The sequence below is a fragment of the Solea senegalensis genome, linkage group LG16 (assembly GCF_019176455.1).
Source record: "Solea senegalensis isolate Sse05_10M linkage group LG16, IFAPA_SoseM_1, whole genome shotgun sequence".
Taxonomy (NCBI): domain Eukaryota; kingdom Metazoa; phylum Chordata; class Actinopteri; order Pleuronectiformes; family Soleidae; genus Solea; species Solea senegalensis.
The window spans coordinates 14,251,118-14,258,129 of record NC_058036.1 but is presented as its reverse complement, the minus strand read 5'-3'; positions in this window follow the sequence as shown (position 1 = coordinate 14,258,129).

The following is a 7,012-nucleotide window of genomic DNA, read 5'->3' as shown; positions in this document are numbered from 1 at the left end:
GTCTGGTTAGACTGGCCCTAATCCTCTCTCTGAGACTGATATAATTCCTGCCTCCCGACACATGCAGTGTTTTTCACCACCGTATCTCCTCAAGTTTTAACATGAAAACAGGAGTGAAAAATCACTTTTTTTTTTGACAATCACCGCAGTGACTTGCTGCAGAGCGAAGCCACACATAGACGAGGCAAGGCGAGTGAAGGAGGGAGGGAAAAAGTACAGCGTGGCGGCAGAAAGGCATGATGAAACAAGTGGTGTTTGTGAGGCTGTTAGCAAGTGTTAAAATGGGCAGCGAGAGCCAAATAACACTGAGCTTATCTGCAAATGTGATTAAAAGGCGAGAGTGGGGACACATATTGTTTAACCTACATACTCTATCTCCAGTGATTTCCACTGAGAAAGTCCCTCTTATCTGTTAATAGACTTTGATAATCCCTCTAACACGCATGTATGCATGCACACTGGCAGCTTCCGATGAATACTGAATGAAAGACGAACCTACTCGGAACCAACGGATAGTTCATCATGCGATGCACGCGCCTATATATAGAGACGATCCGTGAAAGACAAGGGCTATATCAATGAGTCCTGAATAACCTTGTCCATAAAATATACAGAAATAAGATCTGAATATCAGGTTGCAGGACACACAGCAGCAAGCAGGTTTGACAAACGCTAGATTTAAGCCCAACTCCGGGTTTTCAAGCTAAAACATGATACAACACTGCAGTTGGATTTAAATTAATCAAATAAACCATCAGGGCCACGACAGATGACTTGCAAAATGTTAATTCAATCACCGATAATTAGCAAACACAACAACATACCGTAAACATGAATCATTCAGGGATTTACGCCAGTGACTAATTCATGCAGAAAATAAAGGCTGAATGTGGCTCTGACATTTTCACAGCCAATGGCGACAGGAGGCGTATTAGTGCACAATATAAGGGGAGTATAATTTATTTGGATTAAATTTACTGCCTAATAACATGTCCCTGATATTTGATATTCTATTAACTCTGGACGGATCAAATTAGTGCCAATCAGTTACTTGGTATAAGTGTTGTGGAGGAGAGGCGGGAAAGTGCAGACAGACAGGAGGAGATTTCAGGCAGCAATCAGAGTGCAGAGTGGGAGATTGTAGAGGAGAGTACTGGAGATCACCAGTGTGACCATATCCAGAAAATAAGATTAACCGAATTAGAGGGATTAGATTGACGACAGCTGGATTGGACCTCGTGGTTCTGAGAAAAGAGGGAGATAGTGTAAGCGAGAGGGAGTGCAAGAAGAATAAGATATAAACAAGTTACTTAGAGAGCTGGGTGGAAAAGTCGTATTGCGGTAGAGAGAGAGAGAGAGAGGAGTGGAAGGAAATGACAGCTCAGCAGATTTAGAAATCCTGGCCAACTTTAAGGGGCTGGCACTGAAGTTAGCAGCTGACGCTGTTGTGGCTGGTCCTCGGCTCCTAAAGGTTCAGCCGGGTTCTGCGGTTCCACGGGATTCTGCTTGAGCTGCAGTGCCTCTCAGTGGTGAAGTCTGAGCACACACAGTATATGCTGAACCTCTGAGCGGGATATGTTCAGGTGAGAGGACGCCAGGGCACAGAGAGGCCAACGGAGACTTACGGTAAATGGATAAATGAAATGCTTGGATTTAGAAACTAAAACCTATGATGTGATTATTTCTGTTTGCGGAGAGAAAACCTATTACTTCAAAGGTTTGGATTCTAACGTTCACTTTCATCTCATGACAGTTCATTATTTTTCACTTCTCCACACGTCTTTCTTGACCTCCTCCAGCGGAAGAAAGCAACGGTACCCTCGTCATTAATTCAGAGACTGTGATGGAAATTCATTATCAGATCATTAGTGTGGACATTCTCGTGCATGAAAAACACATCTGGTGTGAGAGTGAGAAGAAGGTGTGGCAGAAGAAGACAGAGCTCTAACCAGCGGCAATGAATCCTAAATCAATGTGACTAATTCATGTTAAGTGCTGCCCCCTGGTGTCAGTGCAGCAGCGGCCATTACTGTGCTGATACACACGGTTTGGGCCGCCGCTGCCGCCTTTACGCCCCAACAGATCAATCGCCAAAGTCAATATGAGAGACAGATACAAACTCCTGCTGCCTCACAGCTTCACTGCAGTTTCCCTCTGACCCAGAAACGGCATTAAATAAATACATAAATAAGACCACACTTAACTTCCCTGGCTTACCCCCCCCCCCACTCCTGTGGTGCACTTTGGAGAATATTAAGAAGACCATGACGACGTATCATAGAGAGATACAGATTTTGTTATGAATTCTCGCGGCATATCCCACTATGATTTACAGGCTTCACACAGCCTGCACTGCAAAACTGCAGGGCGTTGTCTGCATACTGATGTCCTGCTCTCTGTGAGCAGGGACTCTGAGGATCAGAGGCTCAATTCGTTTTAATGGGACTATCCTTCACACAGCAGGGTTATTATAAGCCCCTGTGCAAACACACTGCACATAAACATCCTTTAAAAAAAACAAAAAAACTTAAGTACATAACACGCAGACATGTATTGACAAGGGAGGAAACGATTCAGGATAAAATGAAAATATCAACATGGTTGACCACGTTTTAAACGCCTCGGATGAAGCCAAACACACCTTCAGTCACAGAATAATGTATGAGCTCATGAGGATGATTAATGGCCTGCAATCATTCAAACACAGGGACATGGTTTTAATGTGCATGTGCATATGAAATGCATTACTGCTTTTATCCCTATGTAAAGACACATTTGAAAAATGCCGAATTATGTTATAAATTGTACCCCTGACAGCAATTATTAAGACGGAAGTAGGGATTGTGTCCAGCACTGTGACTGAAATCTTGTCAGAAAATCCTGCCAATTCAAAAACAACAAAGAAACAAAAAAAATATTTTGAATTTCTTCCAGAATGAACCACATGGAAAGTATAAAATGTTGATTTCTTCAACATTTCTTCTAAAACAGCTGTATTTACCTCCAGAGAAATACAGTGTTTAATATACCACGTCTTGAGCAGGGGCTCCATCCCTGTGGCAGAGCAGGAGCTCTGAGTGCTCCCATAAGAGGAAAAGATTGCATGTCAGTGCTTGTTTAAAGCCAATCTGTTTTTTCAGTCAAGTCAATATTGCAAAACAGCTGGATACATTAGAGGTATAGGCCGCTCGCTCAATCATGATGCTGCATCATGTTTGAATATGTGAGGAAAAAGGGTGGTACAGACACTAAAAGAGACCATTTTCCTGCAGACTCTGACACAAAACTGCTTCACTGATGATAAGCCACAATCTATAAAGAAACACATAAATGGAGATCTTGGAAAACAGGTCACACTTTCAGCAGATTATGGTGATCTATTTTATTTAGAGAAGATGTCGACCTGTGTGTTTCAAACCCAAAATACACAGATCCATTATTTGCCTGGTCCAGTTTACCACCGCGTGACTCCACCCACAGTCAGGCAGAAATGACAGCACTGGGTAAACGGAGGTGCAGTTGGAACATTTTTGACCCAGTTCCATATGAAGAATAAATAACACGAGAAAAGCTACGTGACGCAGATGCGTATCAGGGTAACAAATGACGATTCCAGCATGGCTGACATTGCACTCCACAGGAAATCAAAGGCAGAGGGGAGAACGCGGAGGATGGGCATCCCGATTTAGAGCAGGCAGCTGTTGTGCACTTCGCCTCGCTACACATCTGCCAAGTCACTGTGGGCAGGGCACTGAGGTGACTTCCGAAGCCCTACACTCTGCCTCTTACATGAAAGTAAAACTTTCTCTCCTTACATGATTGACGTTAATAATGTACTGTAGTCACAAATGACATTAAACACTATTAATCTTCCTCCTGACGACTTTCAGTCTGCTTTCTTTCAAAGCAGACGGTGGATAACGCTTGACAAAGGCTGTCATCTTAATTACCGGTCTAAAATACCGAAAAAGGTCCAGCATGTGAAATTTGTGAAAATTTCTTCTGCTTCAAAATGCAAAACATATTCTGGCTGCCTTTTCCATTTGAGACGCTGTAGAAAATCTAAGGTTGCAAAAACAAAACAATCCTAATTTTAAAGCAATTTTAAAGCAATACTAAACACTATACAAACAATAGTATTCAGTTTCAGACCAAACTCTCCTAAATGTTTACTCCCCAGACCTTTAAAATACAATTGAATCAGCCAATACATAGACGATACCTTGCTCCTGACTTTTCATCAGCAATGATCCAACATATGAGCAATCTAATCGTTAGCATCAGTCAAAACATCAGGAAGCACACCAGAAAAGTAAGGAGCCGGGCAAACCGCTATTCATTCCACAAGAGACCTGCAAGTGAGTTTGCTTATTACAAGTTTTAAGAAGAGCAGAGTAAGTGTTTGAAGGTGTGATACAGCTGAGTTGGCAGAGCGAAGGAGTGGGCGAAGCACTGACAGCCTAAATAGGCCAACGTATTACTAAAGGTGCACTGAATTGTAGAGTGTGTCATGTGGGAGTTTAGCAGGCAACTCGAGTGTGTCCCCCTGGATCACAGCTCAAAGGCTTTCACTTCAGATTACATTGTTTAATTAAGGTTGAAGTAGCACATGTAGCTCCTATTAATTCTTTGATCAAAATTCTCACAGTGGGATCGTCTTCATATCACCCCTCCCCATTATTTTACTACACATACATAAATGCGCTCGTGCATGTGGGAAACTACGGTGCCAGTTGTGGGAGTAAATGATTAGAGGGTTCACGCTTTTATGGGACGACTACTAGGCTGTATTGACATAAGATTAAGTGCTTGCTTAATATTCGGTTCTTAATTTATCATCTTGGAATGGGCGGGTAATAAAACGGTTGGCCTCCTTTTGTCAATGAATCAGTTTGGAAAAGCAGATTATCATCTGGAGCTCTCTCGCTGCGCGTATTTCACATACGTCGAGCCTTTCCTAACTACGTGTGGAAAAAAGTTCCAGCAGCGCCTCCTATTAATGGAAGGTGCTGCTATTCAGATACATTATTCTGGATTCCTAATTTCCATAACGCCTTAAGGACTGAGGAAATATCCCGCTGCAGTTATTCAACTTTGACTTTGAGGTAAAACCCGGTCCCGAGTAATAGGGCTCAGGAATCACTGCAGAGATTTGTATGCGATAATGAGAAACAGAGGTGCAGAGCCCACACATTCACCCTGCTCACCACTGGGTGTAAAGTGTAATTACTCCTGTGGAAGCTTTGGGGAGGCTGGCAGATTAAAAAGGAGTTGCCCTGGGGCTTGTTGGCCAGCCAGCCAGTTAGTTAGTCAGGCAGCCACTGACACCCATTCTCCAGCTGACAGGAATCTCAGTGCACCTCCTGTAATGTAGGTGAAACCCAGCTGAATAATATCACCGGAGAAATACAATTTTGATATTAATAATAATAAAAATATAGTAATAACAATAATACAGCTTTTATCTTTGAAGGGCTACAGCATTAAAATGTTTCAGTGCATAAACAGCAGCAATTTATGATAAACAATGATTATTTTCAATTCTAATTAGAGGAAATTTCCACTTCTGTGGTTTTATTGAGTTTTAAATGTGGCACTATTAAATGAGGGCTTCCATTATATCACACTTTTCCCCGCAAAGGATTGAAATATTCTTCTTTCACGAAGCTATATTCACCACGACTTCACTTCAACTTTATATGTATTATTTTTATCTGCTGATACATGAGCAGTGTGTTTACTTTCAGGCTGCTGCTGGTGTCTGATGACGGCTCAACTGCCCACTCACGTCGTCCCACTATCACTCAGGTCCCTGTCAAAACATCCACTGAACCAATTACCAATATTGACCAGCTTTCAGTCAGCCCTTAACTCTTGCCTTCAACTGGTCATCAATGAATACATTACGCCAAAACTACGTTCTAATAACCACCCCCACTGATCAATACACCCACCCGTGGTGTCATAAAGTCTCGTGGCGTGCACGTGGACTATAAAAATGTTTCAGCAAGAATATAATCTTACAAACAAATAATCCCTTCCAGGTCTCAAGACAAAACTTGGCATACGTGTGCAAATAAAAAGGACGGGGACAGACGCTGGCTCCATTGTGCTACTTGAGCAGGGCGGGGGAGAGGGAGGAGAGCTGAACGGGCTAAAGGAGCGAGGTTTTATTCACGAGTGAGCAGCAGAATCGTGCACAGAGGCTTTTATGAGGTACTTACTTCCCCCTCTGCAGCCCTAAATGCTATACATCATGTACATCAGCCCCGCTACTGTGCGTACTACCACTCTGCTCGCCAAAGTCGTCCACATCATCATTCACTGGAGGAATAAAATACTATTAAGAGGCAGCGAGGATGAAAGGCACAGTAGATGTTTGGATAAGATTCATTTCTAGTCACTTGACTGTGCTAGACGTTTGTATGTCTTTATCAGCCAGTCAGCAGCACCAGCTCTCCCATCCATCCACAGTGAACATGTGTTCTACACAATATAAAGTGTACATTACTTCTAAATAAGTATATTTTTTCTTGTATATTCTTGATTGTGGCAAAAGTAGGAACACATGTATATTAAAAGATGAATTATCTGGGATTCTTATCTTGGTTGGTGAAGTGTTTTTTCTTTTTATTTTAACCAATGTCAATGACGGTCCCTTAAAAGGAAACGTCTCTTACACAAGAGTTGTGTAACCGGTTCCATGCCATCCTCGTCAGGAGAAGCTTTGTGAAGTCTGAGAATCCTGGAGATAACATCAGGGTTATTCACAGCATGGATGTTAGAAAGGGGTAGTTTTTGATAATGGGAATGGGATATTCCAGCAGGATTAGGGCTAAAATAACTTTAAGGGAACATTTAAATGAAAAATACATGGGAAGTGGACATTAGGATTACATAGAAATATACTTTCACTTTTCTTTTTTGTATTACTGTGTGTTTTTACACGTTGCTTACGTTATAACAACCAACCTTGAGACTAGAGATGGAAATTAGCCACTGGTTACAACCT